The sequence below is a fragment of the Hevea brasiliensis genome, chromosome 10 (genome assembly GCF_030052815.1).
Source record: "Hevea brasiliensis isolate MT/VB/25A 57/8 chromosome 10, ASM3005281v1, whole genome shotgun sequence".
NCBI classification, from domain to species: Eukaryota; Viridiplantae; Streptophyta; class Magnoliopsida; order Malpighiales; family Euphorbiaceae; genus Hevea; species Hevea brasiliensis.
This window is the reverse complement of record NC_079502.1, coordinates 65,263,093-65,277,647: the sequence shown is the minus strand read 5'-3', so window position 1 is coordinate 65,277,647 and position 14,555 is coordinate 65,263,093. Positions and strand designations below refer to the sequence as shown.

At 34.4% G+C, this 14,555-nt stretch overlaps 1 non-coding gene across 1 annotated transcript; it reads left to right on the top strand.

Moving 5' to 3' along the window:
* The first annotated feature begins 433 nt into the window (after positions 1-433).
* On the top strand, positions 434-540 carry LOC131170022 (small nucleolar RNA R71). Its single transcript, XR_009140966.1, has one exon. It is a non-coding gene; the product is annotated as a small nucleolar RNA R71 (small nucleolar RNA).
* Positions 541-14,555: the final 14,015 nt, after the last annotated feature.

The window sequence follows — 14,555 nt, the reverse complement described above, 5'->3', positions numbered from 1 at the left end:
GTAAGTATTTGAATATGGATTGTTGAGCTACCTCTGGTTGAAGTTTCCCCCATTATTGACATAGTTCATTTATTCTATGGAGGGTTCATTAAAGTTGTTAAATTTCGAAGTTGTATATCCTCCTCCATAGTCCTCGTAGTGCCGGTTGCTTATTCCAATAGTGTTGGCTTGCATTCTGTCAAGCGACTTTGTGAGCTAATAAAATTGAGCATTTATCATGCTTAAGGCATCCACTTCCAGGATTCCTACTATTCTCCTTGTGGTTCCTCTTTCATTTGACCACTCATAATTATGATATGCGACCCTCTCCAGAAGTTCAAGTGCTTGTGTCACTGTTTTCTCCATTAGGTCACCTTCTGCAGCTGAATCTACTATGCTCGTTGTAGAGGGTAGTAGCCCATTATAGAAATTCTGCACTAGGAGCCAATCTTTTATGCCATGGTGTGGACATTCCCTCTGCAGGTCCTTATATCTTTCCCATGCATTATAGAGTGATTCACCTTCTTTTTGTCTAAAAGTGTTGAGTTCAAGTCTCAACTTTGTAGTCTCTATAGGTGGGAAATACCTTGCTAAAAAAGCTTGAGAGAGGTCTTCCCAAGTGATGAATGTTCCAGCTGGTTGAGAAAGTAACCACTTTTTTGCTCTGTCTCGAAGGGAGAATGAAAATGCTCTGAGTCTTATAGCTTGATCAGATACTCCATTCATCTTGAATGTGTCACATAGGGCAAGAAAGCACTGGAGGTGGTAGTGCAGATTTTCTTGTGATTCCCTTTACCCGTCTACTGTGTAGCCGAGTAAAGCGTACCACATTTGGTGCCAGAGTATCCTATCTTATCTTGTCTTGTCCATTGTTAATTTTATACTTTATAGAAAACATGTGATAAATTTTTTTTTTATTACAATTTATTTCTGTGGATACTCGGGCAGAGCCACCTCTGTTTTTTTAGCATGTGATAGGTTTTACTATTCACCTGTTAAAAATAATTTCATATCCATTTATCTAGTCATATAACATGTCATTCATTTTCTCATACAATAAGTCATTCATAAGAAAATTCATATACATAAATTTACATCTTTATTTATAATATCAAAAAAAAAATTAAATTTTATTTACATCACAACTATGATTACATAATGTTTTTGCATAATGAACCAAAACATTAAGCCTATACATGGGCCCTACCAAAATACTACAACTGATGAGGTGAACTCCGGACTGTGGCAAATCTGGTCAACTGTAGACAGAACACTACTATGGCAGTTGTGCTATGGTAGCTACTATGTCTGGTCTCTAATACCTACGTGATGGAAAAACCAACGTACTAATCGAATTGCTTAGTAGTGCATAATTGAAAATGAAAATAACTAAATAAATTGAAATAATAATTCTAGGTCAATTGCATTTTTATTACACTTTGGAATCAATTGATTTATCAGGATCGTATCTATGCATTTATTTCATTCTCAGTCTTTTAAAATCATATCAATGCCCAGGTAAACTATAACAAACTATAAGTGTTGGATACACGGGAGTATACTTATTAGACAGCCGTATATCTATCCAGTAAACATCTGTCATGTCAGGCACAAGGCCAGCGGGCAGGCTTTCAAAGCCAAAAATAAAAATGGGCAGGCATATAGCCTAAAGAACAATCATATCAGACATATATTATCAATCAATGATTACTCATATAGTCAGTACTGCTATCTGTAGTCCCTAATTGGTATACCAATAAATCCAACTATACATATATAAGCCTAGGTTTATTTTAGGCAATTAAGCATTATTAATTATTTAACAAAATTTTCATATCCATATGTAGTGGGGAAAGTGTGACCCACATATCTATTTCATGTAATTTAGCACGTAGTGACTTATTAGGAATAAGTCAATAATTTATGTCTAGAACCTTTCTTTATGTTCAATTTCAATATCTTAACTTTGCCATATCAAATTGAGTAATTTATGGCTACTGTTTGGCCACACTTCCTTAATGGAAGTTGTTCCTCTATGTCTTGTCTTTATTTTCCTTTTTGAATCATGTCATTTTGATTTGTATAACTTAAGTTATGGTCAAATAACCATAACTAGGTCAATTCTAAATTATGGTTCTTTTAACTAGGCAGTTTTGGTTTTGGAATTTATTAATTTATGTAAACAAGTCATAGCAACATTTAGGCCTAGTGTTCTTCATAGGATTTGTGGCGCTGTCTTATGGTCACTCAAAATTTCTAGTTGTAATTTTTCAAATCATATAGAACTACTTATAGCCACATTATAGGCCTGGACTCAAATGTCCTATACTAATATGATTTCCATTTAGGTTAGTAGATTTAACCCAAAATTTGAGCTTCTTACATTCATAGTTTGAGGTAGGTGTCTAAAACAAAGTTAAAGCCTTTTTTCCTAGGTTTCCAAAACTATATGCCACATCTCAATTGAAGTTTTCTAGTAGATGATATGCTTAAAAGACTATTCTGGATTCAATGGTCACTTATGCAAATTTCTAGATTTTGTATGTTGTTTTGACCTAGCTAAATGACCTAATTCCCTTGCTTTATGGGTTATGGGAAAAATAATAATATTGTAGGTCTATGTCTTATTGAAATTTTGCCACTGATTTCATGTCATTTGGAGTTCTATGGACCCAGTTATGGCCTCTTTGGCAAAACTGGTCAAGTTGCCTAGACAAAGGCAATTCTGGGCTATTTTGGTACTAGACAGTTTTTGTATCCCAACTTATGCAAGCAATTTGACTTGGTTCATAGCATTTCTGGGCTTTGTGTTCTTCACAAAAAGTTATAGCCCTATGTCTAAGCTTTCTAATGGTATAACTTTCAGGTCATTTGGACCTGTCTAGAGTGAGATATGAGTAAAAGAAGGAATACTATTCATTTGGTAAAATTTTCTAAGTTCTCATTTGGTAATCCGGATTAGGCAACATATTGGTCATTTTCTGGACAGAATTTTGGCATGATTTCTGCATGAAAATTGGTGCATTTTAGGTCTAGTTTTACCTTCAATTGGCCTCATACAAATTGGTGCCACACAAGTTCACTTATGGCTCAAAACATACACTGCCCTCAACAAATACTCAACCTGCACAAAAGAACACTTTCAATTTGCATATTTCCAACTCCCAAACTTCAAATTTCATACACGGCACTTCTAATTATCATCAATCAAATCTCAATTTTGTCAAATTTCAGTAAATTACACAAGTCTACAATAATCAATTTAAAACCCTAATCCAAATAGTTGGTCAACATTGCATATTCCATAAATTTTCTAATACATGAAAATTCATTCCTCAACATATAACTCATTCATCAACACCATTAATCACTATTTAAATTCATGTAATTATCAATATCCCATGCTTCTCAAGACTGCCAAAATGAAATAATTACACAAAGTCATCAATAATTTGTTAAAACCCTAATTCAAATTGTCAACCTCAAACATATACATGCCATTAAATTCTAATACATGTAACTACTTAATCAACCTCACTAATCATCATTTACATGTAAAAATAAATCAACTCCTATGCTTTTCATGGCTATCGAATTCAAGGCTCACTATTCCTTCATCATTTTCTCAAATTTTCTTACCATATCAACTCAATTTAACCTTAATTCAAGAATTAACAAAGAAAGGTGGGAAGATTAAGCACTAACCTTTAATCAAGAATTTTCCAACCTTGTAAAACTTCAAAATTTTCACTTCTTGTTGCTACCTATAGTCTTCCCAAGATGTGAGGATCAATTATTGTGAAGGGAACATTTAATTTTAGGTTGAAAATTAGGGAGATTTGAAGTTTTGCATGAAAGCATCCATGGAGATTTGAGAGAAAACCCATTCAGCCATGGTAAGAGAATGAAGAAGAAGAAGTGAAATAAAGTGGTGAACTTTGTCTTCATGTGCACTTATATAGTCCACTAACTTTGATTTAATTGTTATAATAATCAAGTTTCAAAAATTCTAATTATACCCCCCTCATTTTTCCTTAATTACATTACACATGAAATTTCATTTTTTTATGGGGTTTTCAAATTTTAATACCACTCATTTTTAATGGACATTTAGGTCAAAAGTCAACTATAGGTGCCAAATGACTAAAATGCCTCTCTTTGGGTCATAGTCTAACTTTTTCGATAACACCGATTAAATCCTTGATTCGTTGGCTTCCTTTAATTTTCATGTTCATCGGTACCAATTAACTAAATTTTCTTTAATATTTTTAATGCCATTTGTACCTCTTTAATCCTTTAATTAAGTTCCAAAAATTATTTTTTGGGGTTCCTCGCGGGTCTGGGTTCGTCAACTGTCTACACAGTGATTTCCCAGTGCGGTCACCCATCGCTACATTTCCAGCTCATTTAACCTAATTGCATTTCATGTTTTTTATTTTTCCTTAATTCTTTTTGTATTTTCTTATCATGTGTTCCATCATTTTATGTCTCCTCACTATCGTTTAAGTGTAGTTCCAGACATCCTAACTGTCAGGACAGATATTAGTTATCGGAACAGTAGAACGTTCGGACTACCTATGGTGAGGGTGTTATAATTCTTTCCCCCTAAATAAAATTTCGTCCTCAAAATTTACCTGATGTGAAGAGCTAAGGGAACTGCTGCCTCATCTTCTCCTCGCTCTCCCAAGTTGCCTCTTCTGTGTTGTGATATCTCCACAGAACTTTCACCAGTAGAATTCTCTTATTTCTGAGCTCTTTTACTTTCCGTGCCAAGATTCTAATTGGTTTTTCTTCATATGTCAAGTCAGGTTGCAAAATTATCTCTTCTGCTAAAATGACATATGAAGGATCTGATCTTTATCTCCTGAGCATCGACACATGGAACACATTGTGAATCTTGTCCAGCTCAGGTGGTAAGGCTAGTCTGTAGGCTACTGGGCCCACACGTTCAATGATATCGTATAGACCAATAAACCTAGGACTTAACTTACCCTTCTTGCCAAATCTTAACACTTTCTTCCAAGGCGATACCTTGAGAAACACCTTATCTCCAACCTCATATTCTATGCCCTTTCTCTTCAGGTCAGCATAAGACTTTTGTCTGTCTGAGGTGACTTTCAAGTTGTCTCTGATTAGCTTCACTTTTTCCTCTGTCTGTCTTTGTGACACCCCTTACCCGTCTACAGTATAGCCAAGCAGGTTATGCCACTCAGTGTGCCGGAGCACCAATTCATGTTTCAATTACAATTTATCCCTTTTTATTCATTTATTTACAATTTTTTATAAATCTGAATTTTTAAGCAATTTTTATAGAAAATCCGGCAGAGTGACGGCTATAAATTGGAAAAACAGTTCTTCTGAACCTGTTTAAAAACACTTCCAATATAATTTCCAATTCCAAACTCCATTATACACATTTCAGGTCAATATCAAAATCTCAATCTCAAATCACAACACTATTTTCAAAAATTTTTATTTTCACTTCATTACTGGAAGCACATTCATAAATATTTCTCAACATAATATACAGAAAATTTCAATAATATAAAATTTCATATATTTACATCATCAAATAATTTCAAGAGTTTATAATTACAATCCCAAAACTAATACAAAATACAGAATACAAAATGCTACCCAAAATCCTAATGTCCTACCATATGCACTGCAGAGGTGAGGTGACTCTAGACTCCGGATGTAGCTCTGAAAGCTCACCCTGTCTGATGTCTGCTGGGCTCCCCAACTAGGTCTCCAGTACCTGCGCGTGGCAAAAGCGACGTGTTAAGGAATTCTACTTAGTGGTGACAATATAAAATAAAATATAATAAAAATAAGTATGCAGAATGTATGTTTACATTTTTTAGTAGACTTAATTTCTAATATTATTTGCAGTATTATTCGATTAAAATTTGGTAAAATTTATTATCATTGCTCGAGTAACCCATACTAGTCGACTAGATTGGATAAATGGGTAAACTGGCACTGGGTATTAAGTACCTCGAACCATCACACCATCGGTCACATTGTGTCTCCCGATGTGCAACAGAACAGCTAATAAGTTGTAATAATTATCAGGGTTAAAACCCAAGTATATCAACTCAAATAACATAGCCAAAGGCTATTATGTCATAGAATGGCATGAAGCCATATGCCATGCCAACCTATTGGCATGCCAGCCAATCCAAACCAATACTGCTAACAAAACCATATTGGCATGCCAACCTATCCAAACCAATCTTGCTAGGTATACTAGGGCATTTTACACTTTTAAGTTTCACAATTTTTGAAATTCAAGTTTTGGGGTTCTTATTCCATTCATTAGTCAACAAAAATGTTGACTTCTGCATAGGCAATAGGTACATTGGTTTTAATACACCCAACATACCATATTTTACATTCTAAATTTGTTGGTATTGATTGCCACTACCATTTCTAAACTTAATGTTAATTGGACAGAATTTTCAGTTTTCATACTTTGTCCTTACTGTTCCATTAGTCATTTTTGCAGTGGGAATTTGGCAAAATGATCAACATGAAAGTTGTTCCTTATTTTGTCTAGTTACATTTTCTTTTTTGAATCACTCCATTTGGAGTTTTGTAGCTGTAGTTATGGCCCAAAAACCACAACTGGCCGTATTGAAATTTTGTCCAGAATTTCTGGACTGACCAAATCTACAGTACTTGGAACAGTGAATGTAACTCACTTTTTGAATATGTTCTGGTCATAATTTGGGTTAGATTTCTTGATGAAAGTTGTAGATCTATATCTCATCTTATTACTGGTAAATTTCAGGCCAATTGGACCTTTCTACACTGAGTTATGGCCAAATGACTAAACACTGTTCATTTGGTCATTTTGCCCAGGCAGAATGCAGGTCACCCGAATTAGGGCAATCTTTTGGTCCACTAAATTTGGTTTTCTAGGCATGGTTTCTTCACCAAGGTTGTGTCATTATGTGTCTAGTTTCATTTAAAATTGGCCTTGCACCAATTGAACCTCTACAATTCAAGTTATTGCTGCCCAAACCTGCTAGACTCATGTCCAGTCCTGTAGGTCACCAAGGGCAGCCACACCAAACTCCAATCCCACTACACAATTCACTTCATTTTTTATTTAAACAGAACCAAATGGTCACTAATTGACCATTAAAACCTACTTCTATCATCACATGATCAAAGTCTCAATTTCCATCCCAAAACCCTAACTCAAACATCACATACCATGCATTATTATTGCATTTCAACACTCCACTTAAGAGATGCAATTTAAGGGCAGCCATACTAACTCCATTTAACTCATCACAATCATACCCCAACCAAGGCTGCCAAAATTTAGGGTTAGCATACCAATGGTATTTCATCAATTTTCTTTGTCATGTGCACTCATTCATAGTCCTTAAACATAAATTTAAAGTAAAATTTAAAGTTAGGTCACTAGCCTCTATGGAGTGAGATTTCCCACTTGCTAGAATTCTTGTTTTCCTTTTCTTTTTGCTCCCAAAAGAATCTCCAAGGTGTACAAACACTTTTTTGTGCTGGGAGTATAAGGTTTAGTGGGGTGAGAGCTAGGGAAATCAAGCTTGAAAAAGCTTGAAAATGGGTGGCTATGGAGGAGGGTCACAGCAAAGAAGAAAGAGAAAGAAAGAGTTCTGATTTTTTTTTTCCTTTTTTCCAGCCCATTTGTCTCTTTTAAATAAGTTTATGCCATGTGTCCACATTGGGTTTGTTGGGAGAATCTTAATGACATCATTATGATGTCATAAGTCCATTTTCTTTCATTTTCTCATCTTTTCCTGTATATTTAATTGCAATTAAATTTTTAACAATATTTATTCATATTTTATGTTATATAAATAATTTATTTAACTGGACAAGTTGGTCAAAAATCATCTCTAAAGACGAAATGACCAAAATGCCCTCCGTTTAGCTTAACAAGCCAAAATTGTCTGTACCGATTAAAAAAATTTTCTATGCATTTTCTTGGCATTCTAATGTCATGAAAACCTCAATGACCCTTCTCTGGAGTCCCAATAATTATTTTATAATTTTTCCCCTGGGTCTAGGGCTCTTAGTTGCGAGAACCGCAACTTTTCACTAGGTTACCTATTGCTAGGGCACCGGCTCATTTAACTTGGTTGTATTTTATTTCTAAAATTTTTCCTAAATTTTTCTTATTAATATTTGAGTTAATTATGGTTCCTCACTTTAGTTTAAATATTTTTCCGGACATTCTAGCTGTCTGGACTGACACTGGTCACAGGAACAGTAGAATGTACGGAGTTGCTACAAGGAGGGTGTTACAGTCTTACCAGGTCTGGGCCCACTATTTTCTCCTCACCCATTTCTGTCCAGCATAAGGGAGTCCTGCATGTCCTCCCATACAATGCTTCATATGGAGCCATTTTTATATTGGCTTGGTAACTGTTGCTGTAAGAAAACACTACCAAAGGAAGATACTTCTCCCAACTTCCTTCAAAGTCAATGATACATCTTTGAAGCATGTCCTCCACCACCTATCATGTAATTCATGTTATGTCATTATTATCAATATTTTAACATTTATACAATTTACTAAGTTCTAAGGGTTGCCTGAATCACCCTTTCGGACTGTCCATTCGTCTGAGGATGATAAGCCGTACTGAACTGCAATTGAGTGCCTAACGACTCCTGTAACTTCTTCCAAAACCTCGACGTCAACCTCGGGTCTCAGTCAGATATAATCAATGTCGGCACTCCATACAATTGTACTATCTTAGCTGTAACACCCCTATGTTCGGTAGTGCTTTCTACTATTCTAGTGACCAGTGTTGTCTGGACAGCTAGGATGCGTAGAACTACACTTAGATATGGATGAGGAGACATAAAATAATGAAATACAAGAAAAGAAAATATAAGAAAAACAAAGGAAAAATAATAGCAATAAAATGTAACCAAGTTAAACGAGTCGAGAACCATAGCGATGGGTGACCACACCGGAAAGTTGCGGTGTAGACCATTGACCAGCCCTGGACCGCGGGGAACCCTGAAAAATATTTTTAAGACTTAAATAAACATCTATTGAAGTATAAATATCATTAGAAATATTAAAGAAAAATTAAATAATTAGTACAAAGAAAGATGAGAAATCGAGAAAACGACAAAACTCGGTGTTACCGAAAAATTGGGAATGCAATCCGAATAGGGACATTGTGGTCATTTGACACCCCGAGTTGCCTTTTGACCTAAATTTCCATTAAAAATAAATGATATTAAACTTTGAAAATGCCATTAAAATTAAAATGGTGGTCCATTATGTAAATAGTGAAAAAAATTGAGGTAAATGTGAGAATTTAAAAACTTATAATAAATAACCATTTTATTTCTTTAGTGCTCCACTAACCTTAACTTTGGGACACCTTAAGGGACACTTGGAATGTTGAAAACCCATCTTCAACCTCACTTTGCAAAACTAGCTAAATCCTTTCTCCCAAGGTCCATCCATGGCCGTCCATGGTGAGAGCTCAAGTTCACCATGTTCTAGCCACTTTTTCCATTAGGTTCCTTCACTAAACTTGACCACCATACCTTGGGCAGTATACTAGGAGCAAGAAAGTTAAGTTTTGGTGAGGTTTTAAAGAACTTCAAAAGTGGTAAGTGAGTATTTTCAATTATTGTTTCATTAAAAGTGTAACCAAGGTTGTGGGTAATTGGTTTATGGAAGAATTTTTAAAGTTTGATGTTTTAGTGGAGATGTACATTTTGGCAACCATGGAAATTCTATATATGTAGCTAGTTTTTACTTGTTTATGGTTGTCTAAGATGTTGTTATTGATGGCAGCATGGATATGTGTATAATGGTTTGGAATTGGGTATGTAAATGGGGTATGTTCATGTGGCTATATGGTGCAAATGGACTTTGGAAAATTCTGTTTTATAGTGTGCATATTGAGAATGGTTAGAAGCTGTCCAAAATGACCAAAATGTGTTGTTAAATGTTTTAATGGTAAGGTACAAACCAGAATTGGCATGAAGGAAGTAGTTTGGTAAGTGTTGAATATGTAATTGGTAAGTGATGAGAAGTGTGTAGTAGGGCAATGTGTGTTTTGGCTTAGAACCTTAAGTGTGTGACTCCAATTTGTATGAGACCAATTGGAGGTGAAACTAGGCACAAAATATACCAACTTTTATGAAGGAAGCTTACCTAAATTCTGCCTAGAAGGTAACTTGAAAAATGACCAAATCCAGATTAGTGACTTGAAAGCCTGAGAATTGACCGTTTGGGCAGTAGTTAGTGTTTTGACCATAACTTATCCAAAACAGGTCCAATTGACCTGAAATTTTTACCATGAATATTTGAGACATATATCTACAATTCTTATGAAGGCACCAATGCCCAAAAATGGCCTGAACCAAGCAAATAGCTTGTACAAGTTCAGGTACCAAAACTGGCCGAATCAAAAGTGACCTAAAAATGACCTAAGCCTACCATTTTGATGCATTCTATCCAGCATTGGTAAATTTACCATATCTTGGTCTACACAACACAGAATGACTTGAAATTTTGCCCCGCATGCAATAAGACATAGAGCTACAAGTTTGTAGTTTGGACCGAAACCTGAAAACCGAGGGAACTAGGTCATCCAGCTAGGTCAAATTAGTATATCGAAATCCGACAAATTGCAATAAAATGCAATATACTTGAAAGTAAATTTGGTAACATGTACCAACACTAAAAGGCTATAAAATGTGACATATTGGTAACATTAAACCTAATTCACCTAGAGTGCATCGAGGATCAACATTTTAGGTTGACTAAGGAAAATAATAAAATTCAATAAATTAATTATTGAACCTTATTTTTAGAGACAGTTTAAATGAGTACTGAAACACTTCAAATTGTGTGTTTCAGTTAGCAAAGACTCAGGAAAAAGGAAGGAAACACCGAGTCAGAGCCAAGAGACATTTATCAGAGGTTTGTGCATAATAGTTATTTATTTTGAATTTTTCAATTAAAATAAATTATGACAATTTGTATGTTATTGTTTTAAATTGTGAAAATTTGTTTGAATGATATTTGATGGATACTTATTGATTGAAAAACATTGCAAATGGTTTGAAACCACAGCTATCATGTATATTGATTGAATTCCTTGCTAGTTTGTCTAGTGGGACGAATTGACTTTAAATTCCCTCTCTGGCTGAAGTGTTGAGGTGTGTGCCTGTTGAGGACGAATAAAATGAGTACTCATATTATTGCTAGCTAGCTATGTTATTCCTCACTAGCCATCGGCTTTTGGGATGAACTGGACTTTGGAACATGATTAAGCTGTGTGTATGACTTATTAATATTTATTGTGATATTGTGAAATGGAGTTTAAATTCTTTATGACATTCACTTTCTTTTGAATTTAACTATGGTTTTAAGTATCCACTATTTATATGACTTATGATTTATGATTTAAAGTTGTATTTTGTTAATGTTGTGCACCACTGAGACATTGACTCAGCGATAGCTTTTCATTGCTGTCGCAGGTAGACAAACTGATAGGGTAGCAGACTAGGCTGCAAGTGCTTCATTGAGAGTTCATCGTGTATATTGAGTATTCCATATTTTGCATTTTATATTGTAATGTATGTTCACTGTATGTAGATATTGTTCTTGGTTTTGAGCAGTTATAAATTAAAATTATACATTAAAGTTGTAAACTAAATTTGTAAATTATTTTGGCTTGTAAATATTATGATATATTTCTTTTATCTCAGCTTTTGAAAACATTGGAAACTTATTATGTTGATTTGATATTGGAGTTTGGGGATTGAACAAATATTGGAAGTGCTTTTTACAGGTTTTTGAAGAACTGTTTTATTTAAAATACAGATAGCACTCTGCCAAAATTTTTATAGAAATTATTAATACTTTAAATGTGTTATTTGGTTTCACTTCAGTTAAAAATTTTTTAACACCTGTAAATAGTGCTCACTACTCTAAAAAGAAGTAAGAAAAGGTTTAAAATCCCTTGTAGTGTATTTAATGGGTTATCAGTAGGCGAAGTTTGGTAATTTATTAGGTATACTACGGGATCATGTTATGCCTTACAGAGGGGAGGGTGTGACATCAGCTATGTATATTTCTGCTAATCTCTCCAGTGTGTAGTCGGTTCTGATAGGTAGGAAGTGAGCTGACTTTGTTAATGTGTCCACAATCACCCAAATGGTATCATGCTTCTTCTGTGTCAATGGCAGCCCAATGACAAAATCCATGGTGATACGGTCCATTTCCACTCTGGTATAGATATAGGTTGCAACAACGCTGATGGGACCTAATGCTCAACTTTAACCTGCTGGCATGTCAAACATCTGGTCACAAAATCACCAATCTCCTTCTTCATTCCAGGCCACTAGTACTGTGCCTTCAGGTCATAATACATCTTGGAACTTCCTAGGTGCATAGCATGGAAGCTACTGTGTGCCTCTTTCAAGATATTCTTTTTCAATTATTCATCTCCTGGTACACAGATTCTGCTTTTATAATACAGGCACCCATCTCTTTTCAGCTCATAACCAATCTCCTTCCCCTCTTTAACTCTACCCATAATAGTTATCAACTTTTCATCCCTTATCTGTGCTACCTGTATTTGCTGTAACAAGCTTGGCTTTACACATAACTCAGCCAAAATAGTCCCATTTGGAACTAAGGACAAGTGAACATTCAGTGCTCTCAAAGCCATCATGGATTTCTTGCTCAGTGCATCAGCCACTATGTTTGCCTTTCCGGGGTGATAGTCAACTTAAGGAATTCAATCCATCTTGTAACACCCTTCACCCGACTGCAGTGTAGCCGAGTGAGGCGTGTTACATTCGGTGCATGGGCACCCTATCTTATCTTACTTTATTCCTTTAATCATTTTTAAGTTATTATCTTTTAATATCAATTTTTTTTTATGGAGAAACCAGCAGAGTTTCCCCTATTTTATTTTTATTTGGCGCATTTCATCATTCACCTGTTTGAAATTTTCAATAATATTTTACAATAAAAATCTCATTCATGCTAATCATAATTATCTCATCAATTATTCTCATAACCATCTCATATTTCAAATCTCAATCATATATCTCAATTTCATATTCATTTCCATGCATTTCCATTCATGCATAATTTTTATATATAAAATATCAAGTTTTATTAATTTACATGATTTACAAACTGATTACATAAATTCATAATTTACATGATCTACAAATTAATTACAGTTCCATAATTGGTATTTCAAGATATAATTCATAATTTACATTACAAATAATAACTAATTATAATGTATAAAATATATAACATGATCTATATGGGCCCTATCTACATGTATTGCTGAGGAGGTGACAACCTGGAACACTCTACAGATCAGAACTCCAAAATCTCTGTTTAGTATTCACTGGGCTTTAACTTCAGTACCTGCGTGAGGAAACGAATCCATCACGCTAAGCATTGCTGCTTAGTGGTGCAATAATATAGCAAGAAAATAATAATATACAAATAAAGATAGAAATAAACCATAGTTCGAATAATTTAGATTTATAATTAATTTAGTTTATAATATTAACTATCCTCTATCCTGCCATGTTCTTCTTTGGAGGTGCTCAGTTCAAAAATTTGCATTAATAATGTACCAGATACAAATAATCTAAAATTTTAACTTATACTTACATTCTTATGTAAGTCACATTTGTAATATTATTTAAGTTATAATTCTTCTACTAGTCTTTTTATCTCTTCCTTGATACTTTCTAAGTTGTTTACAATCATTTTGTAACATTTTAAATTTTTTTGGAACTAATTTAATTTACTTTAGACCATTCTAAGAAACAAATTTTTGGAGCTAATCTAATTTATTTCAAAACTTCTTACTCATTTATTTGCTTTCTAGCATTTTTAATTGCTAATATTCGTAACTTATTTTAATAAATTAGATTGCCCAAGTAACCTATGATAGGCTGACTAAATTGGATAACGGCTCGTTAGCACTGGACACCGCGGTGCCTCGGGCCATCATACCATGGGACACAGAACGTCAACCACGTATGCAATCAGTATGGCTAAAAAGCCATGATAACACATAATCGGGTATTAAGCCATGAGTGCAGGCATGAAAGCCATGAATACAGGCATAAAGCCTTTCGCAATACTGTTAAAATAATACCCTATTGGCATGCCAAACTATCCAATCTGACACACATGTCTAGGCAACACAAGGGCACATAATATCATTAAATATTAATATATTGTGTTTTATAACTTCATTATTTCATGATAAATTTCAATTATAATTTATACATTCATTTGATAATTCATATGATCACAATTCACATCAATTATCCTTTTACACCATTGTACTCAAAGTACTTTTCCTTTCTACAATAATGAGAACTAATGTCTCTCCTTTCTACAATAATGAGAACTAATGTCTCATTCATACATTAATATGGTTCATTTATTCATTCATTATATTATTCATGTAATGGCCTGGCCCACTAGTGATATTGTCCGCTCTGGGTCGAAGCCTTCACGGTTTTAAAACGCGTCAATAGGGGTTACAAACCATCAA